The following is an 18,383-nucleotide window of genomic DNA, read 5'->3' on the forward strand; positions in this document are numbered from 1 at the left end:
CTTTCTCTGAGGCCGGCATATCATGTCTCATAGATAAACTAAAACTGTCATCATCTGCCGGCTTTGACGAAATCAACACCAAGGTACTAAAAAACGTTAACCATACTTCTGTCAAATTTTTATGCCTGCTGTTCTCACAGTCCCTTTCTACAGGTGTCATACCCCATGACTGGAAATTGGGGAAGGTCGTTCCGGTCCACAAGTCGGGTAACAAAGATTCACCACTTAATTACCGACCCATATCACTCACCAGCATACCATGTAAACTCATGGAACATGTCATTTATTCTTTAACAATGCATTTTCTGGATTCAAATAACTTTTTTCACTCATCGCAGCACGGATTTCGCAAAGGATACTCATGTGAAAGTCAACTAGCACTTTACGTTCATGACTTGCATGCCAATCTTGATGCTAACCTCCAAACTGACGCAATTTTTCTCGACTTCGCTAAAGCATTTGACAAGGTACCTCATAACCACTTACTTCTGAAACTCTCTCGCCTAAACTTGCATCCCGACATACTAGCATGGATAAAAGAATTCTTAACTCACCGCTTCCAATCAGTCGTTGTCAACAACCAATTGTCTGACCTCCTACCAGTCTCCTCAGGCGTGCCCCAAGGATCCGTCCTTGGGCCACTCTTGTTTCTAATTTATATTAACGACCTACCTGAGAAATTAGATTGCCATATTCGGATGTTTGCTGATGATTGTGTTATTTACAGAACAGTCACTAACACCTTTGACCAACAATCCCTTCAAAATAATTTAACTCATGTACAAGACTGGTGCAGTGAATGGCTAATGACACTAACACAAGTAAATGCAAACATATGTCGCTCCATCGTCGCCGTTACCCTCTTCTGTTCCAATACAGCATATCTAACGTTCCTCTCGATCTTGTCCAATCATACAAATACCTTGGTGTTCATATTTGTCATGATCTTACATGGAATGCGCATATTTCAATCATCATATCATCCGCCAACAGAACACTAGGATTCTTAAAGCGTCACCTACGCTCTGCACCTCAGCATGTCAAGCTCCTCGCATACAAATCATTAGTCCGATCAAAATTAGAATACGCGTCTCCTATCTGGTCTCCAAAGCAAGCATATCTCTGTAATTCAATTGAAGCAGTTCAAAACCGAGCAACTAGATTCATTCATTCATCGTATTCTTTTGATATCAGCATATCATCCCTCAAATCACAGTCCAGCCTACCTACCCTTGCTCATCGCCGCTACATTGCTAGTTTATGTTTGTTTCACAATTTTTTTTACTCTGAGCTACGACAGGAACCCTACATCTGCGCACCACCACCACGCATCTCCCTCCGCACCGGCCATCAGCAGCAAGTGTCACGACCTCGCGCCCGCACCACTACATTTTCTTCATCATTCTTCCCCCGGACCGCGAACGACTGGAACGGCCTTCCCCGTGAACTTCCTGCTATCACATGCCAATCATTGTTCATCGAAGAAATCACGCGTGTACTTGCTTAGTGATAATCTTATATTTGTATAACTTTCAACTTATCTGTTAGTCTTTCTGTTTTTCATTTCTGTGTGCCCCACCCCTTATGTAATACCCTCTAACGAGGGTTTTTAAGGTATTAAAGTGAAGTGAAGTGAAGTGAAGTGAAGTCTGAGGAGCCGGGGGCTGCATTCCATTTCTGATGACTACGTCGAAAATATTGAAATGCACCTGAATGGCACATGACCAAAGATATATTACACTTATTTTTCATTACCTTCAACACAGCATTTTCAGCGCAAAAGTTGCATATTATAGGTATTTTCCTTGAGCTTGATATCCCGCGAAATTCAAAAGTTGGCACGGACATGCGCGCTCTCGCGTCGCGACGTTAGCGCCCCCAGTCGCGCCCGGAGTCCACGAACTCTTTTTGTCTTTCACTTCCTCCTTTATCCCTTCCTTACGGTGCGGTTCGGGTGCCCACCGAGGTACGTGAGACAGTTACTGCGCCACTTTCTTTCTTCAAAACCAAAACCAATTTCCTGTTACCCAAATCCTGCATGCGCTGAATAAAACAGCCTGTGATCAGGGCGTTATATCTGTGATGCCCGCAGCCACTGCGTTTTGTCAAATTCATGACATTTTCTGGTCTTTCGACATAGAACAGCTATTTTTTCCAGTCTACCATAATTGCGACTTTAATGCAGCATCACGATTCTGGCAAACTGAATTACCCGCTCATCGCGGCACCATTGCTGTTACCGGCAGCAACTTAACTCCTTGATGTAGAAGGGGCATATACGTTTAACCATTTACCAATGTTTACCATTTTTGAGAGGGAGCAGCGTTGGGTTTGTCGGAGCAATTGCTGCTGTTAGCGGCAGCCACACGCCAGATTTTTCATATCATCTCCCATAGATTGTCAACAGTTCTACAGAAAGCGCGCCAAAGAGGGAACTTGCCGAGGTAGGGGCGTTGTGCACCAGATGCTGTTGGGCTTGTTTGTCTTCCATGATCTTTCATTAACCAGCGCAAAAAGCAACGAACAGGAGAAGGACGGCGTGGGCAGAAGAAGGATGACGTGGATGAAACCGCTTCTGCCACGTCGTTTCCCGTTCCTTGTTCTTTGACTTTCTGCGCCGGTTCATCGAAGAAGCGGCGCTGCTTCTTCGTTTACGTAAGTGCTGTGACAGAAATCTCGTCGCATTTTTTATCACGTTTTTGCTAGTATATACCAATGAGCACTTCAGAAATCATCACTCATGAAGCTTAAAGTGGTATTCGCGCCAAAATTTGTTTTGTTTTTTTTTGCTGAGTAATGTGCCCTGGAACAGAAGGTCATCCGGTAGATAGGGACTAATGTGGCCCGGAGCGTATATCTTCTTGCATCCAAAAAAAATTTTAACGTGTTTGAACGTTTATTTGTGGACAAAAAAACACAAAAATGCCACTGGACTAACCTACCGCGATGGATCTGTGCTTAATGCACTAGGCTACTGCGCCGGAGTTCCCCGGTACGAACCCCTCCCTCCGCGGAGGCCACGTTTGAATGGAGGCAAAACGCAAAGGCGCCCTTGTGCTGTGCTATATGAATGCACGTTAAATGTCCCCAGGCGGTCGAAAGTATTCCGAGGCTCAACACTATACGGCAAACCTTCCTCTTGTCTTTCACTCCTTCCTTCCTCACTTCCCTTACGGCGCGGTTCGTGTTTCGGGAGTCAACCGAGACGTGACAGAATTACTGTGCTATTCAGTTTTCCTTTCATTTTCAATTTTCCTTTTGCACTACTAGTCTCACTGTCCAATATATTATGAACGGTCTTTGTCAAAAGTCTACAGACCAAGGGGTCTGCTCCTGAGCCCTCCAGCACGGCTCCTCTTGCAAAGTAAGGGACCCTAATCTCATATTGGTGGGACGAACTTGCGTCGCCAAATCCTCCGCTGCAGGACTTATAAGCAATCCCCTTGGGCCACATACTTTTGACAAAGCCTGTACCTGAAGGAATTATTTTTCCGCAGCTTTTGGACGACGGACTTTGTAAACTCGGTCGCTTTTGAAGGCGCTAACGCCGCTGCGCGGAAGCCCACTCTCTAGAGACCGCTTTTAACACTCATGAGCTTTAATATAAGCTTGAAGCGAATTGTGCTTCTATTTTTACTTTAGAAAATTTCTAGTTAGAATAACGAGAAATGTTACTAATTTAGAGGCTTAATTTTCATATCACGCCTGCTCGAAATATTTGATGAGTTGCACAGGAAGGCTGCCCGGCACAGCAGCAGTCAGATATGCATTGAGTAACGTTTCCATCTTTTTACAGCTTGGCAGTGGTTAGCTGAACCACCCTGTATTAAGAAAGAAAAATATGAGAACTGAAGGAGTGCCATTGGTTTGAAAGGAACATGTAAATTTTTCTTAGCTATTCATACTTTGCTCTTTCGGAGTGGCACAGCATTCGAGAAGAGTCACCGTGCTTCTGAATTTATGCTATTGTCGGAATGCGAGCAAGTACCCATTGACAATAGGGCCACGTCTGAACCTACTCAACGTTAGTGTAAGGTGAAAATCCTTGAATAAAACAGCAAATATTATGAAAGAATAACCGGCATTTCAACAGTTAATTTAAAATGCAATGGAATGAAGCCTTACCGTGCTAGGTGACGTAGTTTTCGTTGAATGTTTTGAAGACTAACGCACACACACACGGTACGTCAATCCATTATGTTAGAGGCCTGGCAATGCCCCCTCTCGTTTGCTGACTTCTGTGATATGACCACATAAGTGTTGCGCTTTTAGCCATGTCTGAAGGCCAAAGTAGTGGGCACTGTGAGAGCGGAAGACGAAACTTTGTTTTGCTTATGTTGCATTTGTAAAAAAAAAATGACTTTTAAACGCTGAATTGCTTAAGCGGGACCGCAACTGCCCGAAACACTTCGGTTGCTCATTGCAGCTACGGGCCGGAATGGAACGCAGCATGCCACACTTTCCAAAGTACCAACGAAGCTTGTCTATCGTGGTCTTAGCTCTCGTCGCGAGGGAAGTTGAAGCACAACCCTTTGGTCTTCCGCTTGTGTTTGCGGTTTTTTTACTTACGAGTAAGCATCAGGCTCAGCATTTGAGTGCTCTGAAGCAGGCATTCATGGCAAACAGTGGGCAGGAAGATGAGATCCTTGACAAATAAACATGTGAAAAACAGTAGGGCTGAACCGGGTCTTGTCGAAACGTTGGCCAGAGGACAGAGGCTCCCCCTCAAATCTTGTTCCTCTCTGTTTTGCATGGTAAAGTACGCACTGTTTTTCCAGCTCCGAATAGAATTAACTTTACTTCCGGCACTAATTCTTCGAAGTAAGCAGAAACCACTGACGTGAAAGAGATTTATCATTCATTCGTTGATCTTTCAAATCTCTAATAGGCTGCGGCTGCACGACTGCTCAAGCGCCCCCTGTATATACAAAGCAAGCGTGTGGTCTCTCTCACTACATCTATTTCCCTCCCCTCACAGCAGGTCGAACATGATATCTCCCCCACCCTCTTGTTTTCATGCCTCTGATCCTATTTATGACCTCAACTCAGGTCAAGTGTGATTTTCCTCACAAGCGTGTGGCAGTGCACGCAATGAGCATGGCGTTCATATAGATGAAACTCGTTAGGACTGATGCTTGGGCGAGTTCGTAAGCCATTTTCAAGAAGAACAGCATGAATTAGACAAGCACTGAAGAAAGGCACACACGGAAAGCCGCTGTCCGTGTGTATTCGTCGTAGAGCCATGCGTATGAGCGCCACCTGCAACTTCAGTACCTTTGTAAGCTGCCTCAAAAAGGATTTGCCCCTGCTGCGTTCTCGTCAAAGCTTTGTTTCCGAATGCAAACGTTTTTCTAAAATCTCAATCCACTTCAGCAGGTCATATGTACAGTAGACCACGCTGAATCCCGCGTACTGTATCACTATTAGTTTTTAGGTGACGAAAATTCAGCTGCCGCCATCTGCCAACCGCCCGGAGTGCATCGCTTAAACCCTAAACTGTACAGTTATGGACAGTCTGGCCTGAAATGACGAAATGACGATGAACAGCTGCACGCGGCACGTTAAGCCGTAACAACACGAGCCGATAACGAGGAAAAAGGCGCCAGAAGAGCGTTGGGAAGCGTTTCGTGTTATCGTCGGTGCACAGCGTCACTTTTCATTATAGTACGAAAGAATTATTGGCCTCATAACCTCTATACCACGGCTGTGTGGTGATGACTGAATTTGGCCACGTGATGCGGAAAATGGCGAGAAAGAATCCAGTTCTAAGGGAAGAAACCAGCGGAATGAGGCAGACACAGAGCGGGATACAGGGCGACGTTGGACTCAAAGTACCACCACATCAAAGTGCCACCACATGCGCACAGCATCCGTCACATGCATGAAAAAAATAAATAAAAATAAATCTAAAAATCTCCGTCACTGCATGCCAAGTTATATACAGGCTCTGCAAACCGTTTAAGAAACGATATTCTTTTTGATGCAATATCGCAGACGTGTCACTAACACAATTATCTTCGTTTTTGATGATGTGATATGCGTCCAAAATTTCGCGCTGGCATTTTGTTTTGCCCCTACCTAGAATGATGGTGTTCTTATACTGTGTTCTCGGCAGTGTTTCGACAAATTATTCGTGTCTTCAGAAGGCACAGACCTTTCATGTTCTCGTGGCCGAACGTTCACGCACCGTCCCGTTTGGCCAACGCATATTTTTCCGCAAGATAAAACCAAACAATAAACGACTTGCGTTGCACCGGGAGCGTACTTAAACTCGTGATTTACAGTGCACTGCGAATTTTTGATATTACCAATGCGCCTGCACAACATAGGTAGCTTACGTGGGGTATTAAATACAACTTAAACACCTTGACGACTGGCGACTTTCTTGATGCTGTGCGAAAGCGAATGTGCTTAAGGCATGACTTCACAACTTTCTCCTCTTTATTTATCTTCCGGCTCCGTCTGTTTCGCCTTAACTGTCTTCCTCAGCATTTCGGAAATCCGATTTGTTAGGTGCATAGGGAACACCGCTTTTTTATTTGCATGAAAAGAAGAGGTTGGTGCTGCATAGCGGCTCCGGCTACTGCTTTTCACGAATTAGTAGCAACCAATTCGTCCGACTATGTACAGTTCAACTTAACTTAAAACAAGCAAAAACAGTACACAACATATAAAACAAAGTATAAGCGTCAGTAAAAGTAATAATGAGGAAATAAAAACACCTTGATTGTTAAGAGAACAGTACACAATACAATACACATAAAAGATACGAATAAACAAGGTCAGAAGAAAAAGAAATAAGCTGATTTGCCCTAAAAACAGCAAAAATAACAAACAACGCCATTAAAACACTCACTTTCCAAAAACAGAAAAAAAAACAAAATAGGTTTGCAGCAAGCACAACAAAAGCAATTAACAAATATCTTGAAGCACTCACACAAAGAAAGGTGACAGCTCTATCATTGACTCCAATTCTAAAAACTAGTACTTCCCAAGGATACCGCTGTCCTCAAGGAATGCTATCAATGCAAGTGCTGGCTTTTGCAGTTCACATGACGGCCGCGGGACTAAAAACTTTTTTAGACTTAAGGGTCTTTTATAAAGAGCGCTCGAGTCGCTCTTCAATCGCGACCTGAGGTTGTCGTGCGCTCGGCAATCCAATAATAGGTGAGCCACATCCTCGTTTTCTTGGCCACACGCACACTGTGGGCTGTCAGCGCGGCCAATTCTATGAAGAAAGTGCTTCGTGTAAGCCGTTTCTAAACGCAAGCGGTGAAGGAGCGTTTCTAAACTTCTGCTTATAGGTAATGGAATACTAAACCACAGCAACGGATCGATGAAATGCAAAATCAGGACCTGTAAGGTATAGCTCAAAAAAAATATTTTCGTTCATTTCATTGCGCGTGGTCATCAAGAAACGGCGCAATGCGCCTCTCCATGACTGAAGGCCAGAAGTGAGGACATTGGAGTGTGCTTGCCTAGCCGCTGCATCCGTCTCAGTGTTTCTAAGAATAAAGCAATGCCCGGGTATCCATTGGATAGCTAGAATATTCTGCTTTTTGCAAGAATTGAAATTTCTTCAACAACTTCGAACACCAGTCTAGTTTTCCAAGGTATGAAACTAGCGCTGTCAAATGATTTCAGTGCGGATTGGGATTCGCTAAAGATTAGCTACATCCGCGGGTCTCGCTCCGATGAGATGAGCTGGAGAGCCAAATAAATAGCGTAAATCTCAGTAGTCGTTGATTCTGTTGCGTGAGCCAGTTTAAATGTCCCTCACTCCTTCAGGTGCGGAATCACAAATGCGGACGCTGATGAATTTTTAAGACTGGAACCGTCACTGTGCACGAATGTAACCGGGATACCGCATGTGTATCTGGTCGAGTGCTAACTGCTGAGCAGAGAACATCATCATGTCAAGTTTCCTAATTATCCCTTCGATAGACAACTATATTGTCGGGGTAACTAAAAGCCATGGCGGATTTTCTGTTTCTGTTTTCAAAAATTCATTGCTTGAAAAAGCTGGCAGTGGTGTTGAAACACTTGATATATATGACTTCCATCTCGTTCATAAAGCGCAGAAGCTAAGGGTGCCTTTCATGCTGAGTTATCAGCCGGAAAATGTGCTTGTAAGTCTCTGTTGTTTGTAAGACTTCAAACGAAGGCTCCCGTGCATCAGCAATTACCAGAGCGCTGGAAGTCGCTTCAGGAGCCCCAAAACACACACGGAGACCCCTAGCTAACAGTCTTTACAGGTGCTCCTCCGAGGTTCGCCACAGACAGTCAAGGATCGGTAAGGAGTGCGCAATGTTTTGACAAATGAGTGCATTGTGAACTGTGAGCAGAGATGACGAAGAACAGCCCCAAGACGTACCTGCAAGCCTGCGTATCAATTTCACAACAGAGTTCCTCTGGTCTTCGATGAATTTTATATGAGGACCCAAGAGAGTCGTCTGTCAAGAGCTACACCCAGAAAACGGTGCTGCTTAACACACGCTAAAGATTGACCATTGAGGCAGACACAGAAATCCTTCAAATTCTTACGAGTAAAAGGCAGAACGGGTGCTGTCGCATGAGAGAGCATCATCCTTCTCTCTTTTAAAAAGCAGTCAATGGTATTATAGGCCTTCTTGCAAGGTAGACTGGATGAGGCCTGCAGTTTTGCCAGAAACCCAAATGCAGACATAATCGGCGTATAACGAACAGTGTAAGCCAGACAGGAGCTGTCGCGGCTAATCCGCCATCGCGCAGTTAAAAAAGAAAAGGGCTTCGCGCACTGCCCAGCGGCACTCCTTGCAATAGGCTATGTCCCGCGCTTTTATGCGTTGCATATTGCAATCACTCAGTTCAGCCCTTGGGCGCGGCCGGGCAGCCACCAAACCACGTGACGTGACGTCACGACAGCCGGAGGAAAAGCTGGGCCCCAACTCGCGCGGTCGCGCACGGCCGCAGCCACCACCTGACTCCCGCTCCTCCCGCTAGGGGCGCTGCGCCGGCGCGTGACGTCACGGAGGAAAAGCTGGGCTCCAACTGGCGCGGTCGCGCGCGGCCGCAGCCACCACCTGACTCCCGCTCCTCCCGCTAGGGGCGCTGCGCTATGATTGACGTCACGGCATATGTAAAAAAGAGCTGCGCTCCTTCGCCGGAACAGTCTTATACCCCTGTCACACGGGCATTTCGAGGGCCCTCGAACCGATAGTCTATCTACTCAAAGGCGATCGAGCGCTGCTACACGGGCAGTTTCAATGGCGATCGAGTCAATAGCCTATCGAGTCAACGGAGCAGAACGGAGCTCCATCGAGATATGCAACGCATTCTTGGCTTAACCAAGCTAAGCCTGGCCATTTTTCCTTCACTTGGCTGCATGAATATTTTAATGCCATCTAAGAAGTGGGAAATCCAACGTAGCGGTCTTCCACTCACACCCAGGTGTAGAAAACTTCAAAGGACGTGAATATGACGTACATTACCGAATGCACGCTTGGTATCCAAAAATACTGCGTCGGTGATATCGCCTAAGCTACGCTCATGCTCTACACATGTTACTAGGTCCATAACTGTATCTTTAGTGCATCTACGTCTACGAAATCCAGTCAGAAAACATTCCTGTTTCATGACACCACTGAAGCCTGGCGTCTATCACCTTCTCCATCACTTTGCATAAGCAACTCGTCAGGTTCACTAGGCGAAAGGACCCGAGAAGCAAAGGGGATTTATACGGCTTTAGAACGGAAAAAGCACGCGCAATTTTCCATGATTTGGAACAAATTCATTGACGAACACATTGTTAATTATCCCCAAAAGTACTGCAGTGCCCTTGAGCCCAATATTTTGAAGCATTCCATAAGAAATGGCATCAGGCCCAGCAGCAGTCTATGGACTGCACAACGCAGAGCACTTTTGAGTTCACCGATTGTGAATACAGAATCTAAATAGGCATGTTGCGCATTGGAGCAAGCACTATCTTTTTAATGGGCAAGTGTAACTGAGTTTTTACATTCCTCGCAATCCAATGAAATGCCACGACGATAAATAAGACGAGAAAACTGATCAACAGTTTCCCGTGCCCATGCAAGAGCTCTGAAACGGTTATTCAGAGAAACAGGCCTCATTAGGGAGCAGACCATCATTCATATCCAAGGTACCATAGCGTGAGGGGTCAATGTATTGCAGAAGTCACGCCATATTTTCTTTCCTGATTACTGCACACGTTTACGCATTGACAATGAATCTTTTGAGCCTCACTATACGATTCTAAAGACGCGGATCGACGGTTAGCCCTTTCCGCGTTTCTTCGTGGTGCCCTGAGTCGCTCATGTTCCACGTCAATACTTGTGAACCTGTGAGGTATCGGGACTTTCTTGGTACAACTACTCAGGCTATCTTGCACCAGCGATGTGAAGTGTTCAGTACTAATGTCCATGGAAAATTTTTTAGTTATGTTGTGAAGAAAAGCTTCCAAATTGGTAAGGTGCTTTACCAGCGCAACAAGACGCGGACGAAGGAACATGGACAAAGACAAACGGGCGCTGAACTGCAACTTTATTTTGTAAAAACGCAAAACCCTTACATATATACCCTCAGAGCCACCACCCACCAGGAAAAAACTCGGGAAATTAAAGCACGTGTCAATCAGCTGCATCAAAACGGCACGAACAATGAGTCGAACTATACAAAGGAACAGATAACAAGCCAACTCCAGATGGCTGAAAAAACAAGCAGCGCGAAAAAGTTGCGCAAAAGAATTTTTTTCTTCTCTTTTTGCACATAAAAAACGAAAAGGTGCTAATAATACGCGACACGAAAAACTCGCCCTTAATAGTGAAAAATAAAACAAGACAAAACAAAAAATGGAAGCACTAACACCATGGACCCCATGAAAGAACTTGATGCGCATGAAAGTCAATAAGGAAACACTGCTATACGAAAGTCGAGATGGATGACAAAATGCGTTAAAAACCAAAGAATGCACCAGCAAGCAGCATGTCATTAAAAGCGAAAAAAATAGAGACATGACCCTAAAAACCCGTAAAGGCAAAAACACCGTAAAAAACGTATCATGGATGCACAGACAGCCAAGAAAGAACACAGCTATATAATGATATATCGAGGGAAATGACAAGAAGTGACAACAGAAAAGTAAAATTTCAATACTAGAGGGGGGAAACAAGGCATGGTATGGCTACTATGAACGGTGGGTAAAGGAAGGTAAAATCAATTGAAACCAGACAGCAATGCGATCTCCTTCTGTTAAAGTAAAACAGAGGGCGTACTAACATATTCACTCTTGAGAATTAAAATCTTGTCTTCTTCTATTATTTCGCGAGTCAGCTGATTGTGGCATATTTTTAGAATCGTGTTTTTTTTTCAAACACGGGTGCACATTTTTTATCAGGGCCTAGCTGTTCGTGCTGGCATTCCCTACAGTGGTGTGGAAGGTTGCTGAGTGAAGTTGCGTTTTTCCAAAATAGAGTTGCAGTTCAGCGCCCGTTTGTCTTTTTCCATGTTCCTTCGTCCGCGTCTTCTTGCGCTGATAAAACACCATGGAAAACCAACCAGCCCGTCAGTTGACGCTGTCCAATTGGTTAGTTTGGATTTACGTTGGGCATCCTGACATCGGAAGCTAGGATGGTTTACGAGCATAGGATAGTGATGACTTCCGCTTGTCTCAATGTCTGTTGCCCACCCCACGTCAGGCACCAGATCTTGAGTACACAGAGTAAGATCTAAACAGCTTGAATAACCAAAACCGCGCAGAAAGGTCAGAGTGAGTGAGTGAAAAAACCTTTATTGTCCAGCAGAATGAGACCACCTCATCCAGACCTCCTCTGTCCCATACCCTCAGTTGAGGGAGGAGGATCAGGAGCGATCCCGCCGCATGGGGTAGTCGCGTCAGATGCTGGCCAGGATCTCTTGTATCCCGGCGGCCTCTTCAGCCAGTCGGACGGCGGCGAGCTGGAGCTCAGGGTCCGTGCTCCGGAGCAAGGTCTCCCAGGCGTCTCTAATATTAATGTTCTTTGCCCTACCTGGGGATTGGCTACACTCCCATATTATGTGGTCGAGGGTCCCTCTCGCCCTTCACTTCTTGCATTTATCGTCCTCTATTTCTGGAATGATATGTTTGCTTAGAATTAGGTGTGGGTAGACATCTGTTTGTAGACGCATCCACGCCCCCGCCTGTTGACTGTTGAGTGCTTTGCTAGGTGGGGGAAAGTACCTGCGATGTTGTCTATATTATTCTGTAACTTCCTGACAGGAGATTAGTCTCCCTTCTCTCCCGTGATCTGCGAACGGTGGCCCGTCTTGTGCAGCTCGGTGGTAGAGATCTCGAGCTACCTCGTGGGCCGCCTCGTTGCCACGGACAGATTCGTGCGCGGGGGTCCTGATTATATTGATTGTTCTATTCAATGTCGCTTGTCTTAAAATTTTGGCGGCGAGGGGAGAGACTCTCCCTCTACAAAAATTTTGGACTGCAGCTTTGCTGTCGCTTATGACGTATTTAGCTTTGGAACCGACGCAAGCTAGTGCAATTGCGACCTCCTCCGCCGTCTCGGTGTTTGTCCCTAGGATAGTTGCGACCGTGATGGGGCTACCCGCTCCGTTCACTACCGCGACGGTCGTGTACTGACTATGTCTATCGCCCGCTGCGTCTACGTAGGCGACCTCCTCCTGGGGCTTGTCACAGTAGATGCGTTCTATCACCTCTGTCCGCTTTTGTCTTCTTTCCTTGTTTATTTCTGGGTGCATGTTCTTGGGTAAGGGAGGAACTCTGAGATTGCTCCTAATCTCCATGTCGATATCCTCCCTCTGTCTAGCTACCCTGTCTGTTTGGAGTCCGACTTTGGCTAGTGTGGCTCTTCCCGCATGTGTTGTGCTTAGTCTCTCTAGCTGTGATGTCTGGACTGCTTCTGCGAGCTCTGTAAGCGTGTTGTGTATGCCCAGTGCTAGGAGTTTTTCTGAGGATGCGCACATGGGTAGGCCTAGAGCTTTCTTGACGCACTTTCTTACGAGAGCGTCGATTTTGTTCCTCTCTGCTGCTTTGTGATTTAGGTACGGCGTGGCGCAGCTTATTCTACTTATTATGAAAGCGTGTATGAGCCTAAGTAGGTTTTTTTCTTTATGACCGCCTCTTTTGCTCGAGACACGTTTGATGAGATTGAGGGTCTGCATACAGGCTATATTCCGGGCGAACTTGAAAAAATTGGCAACCCAAACTTAGAATACAGAAAGGTCAGAGAACCGTCGTTCAGGACACAAAAGTAGCATTTCTCTGCGCCGCACTCAACAACCCTTCCATGAGTGTCACAGCGATCACTATGCCAAGCAGTATTATGAGCGTTAAAATCACCGTAAATCACTAAAGGAGAGTTCAATAGAGAATCAATACAGCATCAAAACAGACGCGACAAGATTCTTGCAATTGTTTTTCAGCAGCGCAAGGGAGAAAGGAGAATAGAAGTGCCCAGACACGGCGCTGCCTGTGCCGTCTCGTTTCGTCTCGTCCTTTGTCCCTTGCGCTGCTGAAAAACAATGTCACACCAACTTTCCCAAGCTTCTACAGTAAGATGGTTGCAAGAAAATACTGATAACAGTAACACAGACCTTAGCAAAGGACACTTTGCAAGCCAGGAACTCTGGAACGTCAGAATCACTGGACTGGATCACAAGGAGGGTAGGTCCTTCATTTAGCAAAGTGGAGATCTGTGTCAGTTGGTGATTCATGATTTGCTGGCTGGCTTAGCGCGAGACAAACGAGAACAAGAGAGGTACACAGGACGAGCGCGAACTTGCAACTTAAAGAAACGGAAGCAGAATACGAGCTCGAAGAAGTGAATGCGCATGCCCAGCTAACCACTGATTAAGACGAGAGGGAAGGAGGATAAAGACAACCAAAACCAAAATAAAGTGTGGCTTAACGACGATATAAAATTGCCCGGAACGTGACAGGAAGCGCCTCTTCCTCCTTCAAGCAGCAAAACCGGAGAAATTACGCAGCATTTAGAAACATAGATTCCTTCCGCAACAGAACGATAGATGCTTCACTCACGCACTTACCGCTTCCTAACCTATGAATAAATGACGCCTCAAGAAGCTCCCTTGCAAGTTGTCCTTAAAAGCGGCCAAAACCCTTTGTTTTTCCAAAAAGTGGGCGACATTTGCAGCTCAAACAATGCTTTCGCAGGTTATTAAATTGATAGGATTTAAAACAAACAGCGTGATCTCATGGCGTTCGTTGAGGCACCGTCCGGTCTACCCTATGTAGACGCGGCCACAGCTCAGAGGGACTTCATAAACAATACCAACCTTGCACGCAACGCACTTGGTTGCATGCTTAATGTTGCAAGCCAGTTTGTTATGACTTCGGCTCACCAGTACGCAAAGGCTTGACAGTTTTCAAGGTGCCGCGAAAACTACGTCCACCCCAAACTTGCCTCTTTAGGTTATGAGACACGCGGTGAACGTAAGGCACCACTACATATTTCTTTTTCTGCCTGGGTTCCATGGCAGTGCTAGAAACAAGTCTTCTCTTTTCTTGCTTACGTAGCTGCTTAAACAGGCCTTCCGCTACAGTCGTCAGCACCGAAACAGGATAGCCAGCATTCTTGAGGCGTTCGACCTGATATCCGAAACTCGAATCCACTTGATGATCACAAGACTTGGACAGCGCGGATCTAAATGACAGAGAACGCTTCAGAAGTTTTGAATGTGGGGAAAGATAAGGTAAATGGGTTTTCTGGTACGTGGCATATTTGCTTTAATTTGATCACACACAACGTAGCTCTACTGAAACCAGATGGACATGATGATTTGTATGACACATAGTTCGAAAGACGGAAATCGGCCCCCACACCGGCTTACTGTATGCACAACACAGGAAAATTGTTTTCCTCAAGACGTCTGAGAAAGAGTGCACTTTTTGATCTTAAGCTGCTGCATTCCACTGAAAAGCGGCGACATTTTGATAGTGGTTATTCATAAAAAGTTTGTCCAACGGAGGACCTAGGAAGTTGAGCCAGTAGAGGCTCCACCGACAGCAAAGCCTTCACTTCCGGGAGGATGTTTGAATGCGGAATGGCTGTCAGAATGGCTCAAATTCCAGTAAACAGCATGGGTAGAATAAGCTTCACCACTGAGACTGAAGAGTTGACTCCAGCAACTGAGCCTGGTTCAGGTACCACTTGGCGTTTGTCACGCTGCACTGGATTCTGGTGCACTGGATTCACTGCTTCCAGATTTGAAGGAGGCACGTTTTTGCGAAGCGACCTGCCATGAAGTATTTCGTGACGTCAGAGGTTTGAAGCAGCTATGTTTTGGGGACCGCCCGAGAAAGAAGCGGCATGATTACCACCACAGTTCGCGCATTTCGGCTGCATTTCGACTTACACTAGGTTTGTTCATGCCTCTCCGAACAAATCTTGCAACGGCGCGAAGCGCCGCAGTTCTTTGCCATGTGGCCAAATCGCTTACAGTTGAAGCAACGGAGTGCTGATTTAAGGTACTCTTCCGTTGTGTTGTGTTGGGTTTTATGGCACATAGGTGTCTAAGGCCATCATGCGCCAAGCTCAAGGAATAGAAATGGTTTTCTGTAGAATGTTTAGGAATATGAAAAATCGTCGATGCTGTAGACGGCCTAAAAATATTGAGCTGCCTGGTAAAAAACAGAGAAAAGAAAATCCGAAAATAGCTAACGGTAAAAGCCCCAGAGAAGGTAAGGTAGCCTCAGCGGCTTTCCTTGGCTGGGCAAGGACGCTGAGGCTCCCGACCAATCAATTAAAGAACCCCAGCCTTCTCAGGAATGAGAAAGTGGATGAGGTTTACCATGCAATAAAGCGAACCGATGGCTCAAAATTTACAGCTTTTGAAGTACCCTGCTTCTTTTAAAAAGCTAAAAACGAAAGGTATGTTAACAATGACAATATCATATAAGAGCAGTGCTGGATGAAAAGGAATCCATTCATTATAAACTTGAGTAAAATACTTGTTTCTTAGTGTTTAAAGTTTCACACATGAAAATAAAATGTGATTAACAGTAAGTTCATCTCCTCAGTCGCAAAGAGGTTTGTCTTGTTTTGTTAGCAGGAAGTTGTGCGTAAGGTGCCTGTGGCCTATTCGAAGACGGCATAAAATCACGTCCTTAAACCGTTCCTCGGGAACACAACATTTAAACTTACCTAAAACCGGTTTTACCAAGTGTAGTTTATTATTCACTTCGCCGTTTCATGCGGACTGCCATTCTTCTATAAATTTACACTGTGCTAAGTTTATGCAATCCTTAAAAGGTACAATTACTTTTTCTATTTCCTTGACCTTGCCATGAGCTTTAGCAGCGCAGAAATCTGCCCTATCGTTGCCTCTTATTCCGACATGACAGGGAACCCAGCAGAATTTTGTTTTGTCCTTGAGCTGTCGCTGTTACTATCTTGTGTATGATGTCATCAAGAATCGGAGTGTCTGCATTTCCAGAGTGCAGTGCTGTAAGTATATTGAGGGAACCTGTGCAAATAATACTGTTGGTGAGGCTTTCGTTTTCTATTTTTTCTACGGCCACACAGACTGCGTAACATTCTGCAGTGAAGATGGATGAGTACTGTGGAAGTGGTACCGTTTTCGCCGACTTCCCTCGGACCACTGCACGTCCTACATAAACGTCCGATTTTGAACCATCTGTATAAAACTGCGTGTAAACTACAGTATTTTTCTTCGAGTGCAAGGAATTATTTTAGTATATGTTGTTTCGGAGTTTGATGTTTATGGAACTGAGTAAGAGTGAGATCACATATTGCAGGAAAATTGTACCATGGAGGCAATGGATCTCGTCTCCGAGCATTGTCAGGTAATGTATCTAGTACACCGAGGTTTTGGCACATTTCTTCAAAACGCAGGAGGAGTGGCCTAACAGCGAGCGGTTTATTGTTAAACAGTGTTCTAGACGGGAACTTTGTGACTACTGGATAACATTAATCTTTGGGCAGTGAACAGATTTTTAAAATGTATGAGCATGTGAGCATGGTTCTTCTATCTGTAAGGGACGGTTCGTTGATTTATACATAAAGACTATTTATGGATGACGTCCTGTAAGCACCAGAGGAAAGACGCAAACCTAAATTATGTATTGGATCTAGTCGTTTCAGGTACGAAGGTCTCGCTGACCCGTAAAGTATACATCCGTAGTCTAATTTGGAGCGTACCGCCGAGCGATAAATATGTAAAATACATGTCCTGTCAGTATTACGTGACAGTATTTTGAGTATATTTAAGGATCCGGAGGCTTTCTTTTTCAGCGCGTTTATGTGAGGCAGGAAATAGAGCTTTTTCTCAAAAGTTATCCCTAGAAATATGTGCTCATTTTTGACGGGTATTTGTGTTCTTTTCAGGTGTATAAAAGGGTCGGCTTGTATGCCTCGTTTCAGCGAGAAGAGGATGGCTACTGTTTTCTGTGTGGAAAACTGGAAACCGTTTTGATCTGCCCAAGTTAATTGTCACTCTATTTGTCTCTCGCATGTTGCTACGCTTGAGGATGTGCAGGCTATTTGAAGATTTTTAACGTACACTGAATACAGGATAGATTTTGGAATTCTTTTACTTATAGAATTCATTTTTAGAATAAACAATGTCGTGCTTAAAATACACCCCTGAGGAACACTGTTCTCTTCAACGAAGCTCCTGGACAGGGTTTATCCCAGGCGTACTTGAAATGAGCGGTTGGAAAGGAAGTCGGTGTGGCAGTATAACATCCTACCGCGGATACCTATGTCTCCCAGGTCGTGGAGGATCCCAAACCTCCAGGTTGTATCATACGCATTCCCCATACGCGTTCAAACGCGTTCCCCAATACAGTGCTGTTTGTGCATAAAAGCTTCTCATTGTGTTTTTGAGGCGAACTAAATGGTCAGTTGTTGAGCATCCCTTTTTATAACCGCATTGAGGGACATCAAGAAGTTCGCTGGATTCAAGGACAAATGCTAAGCCTATATTAAGGACAATTTCGAAAGATTTCGCGAGACAGCTTGTGAGGGCTATCGGCCTGTAGCTACTTGGGGAAGTTGGTGGTTTTCTAGGCTTCAGCAACGACACTATTATGGCTTTCTTCCACTCTCTAGATATTTTTCCTTCTGTGAATATTTTGTTAAATAAATTCAATACTGCCTCTATGGCAGGCTGGGAAAGTTGGGCAAGCATTTGATAGTGTATCTGGTAGGGTCCTGGAGCAGATGTTTTGCCAGCAGGCCGTAGAGTATTGATTTCTTGGAGAGTGATTAAATTATTGCATTGTTGGTTTGCACCTCCACTTGTTGGAAGTCTTTGTTTTTCGGCAATGCTTTTGTATTTCAGGAATTACTACGTATAGTGAGATGAACTAGAAACTGCAGCGAAGTGTTCTC

At 45.1% G+C, this 18,383-nt stretch overlaps 1 protein-coding gene across 3 annotated transcripts in view; it reads right to left on the reverse strand.

Annotated features, from left to right (window-relative positions):
• Positions 1–18,383, reverse strand: part of LOC144132301 (uncharacterized) — a 429,694-nt gene that overhangs the window by 401,160 nt on the left and 10,151 nt on the right. The window lies entirely within an intron of this gene.

This window comes from Amblyomma americanum, chromosome 5, assembly GCF_052857255.1.
Source record: "Amblyomma americanum isolate KBUSLIRL-KWMA chromosome 5, ASM5285725v1, whole genome shotgun sequence".
Lineage (NCBI taxonomy): Eukaryota > Metazoa > Arthropoda > Arachnida > Ixodida > Ixodidae > Amblyomma > Amblyomma americanum.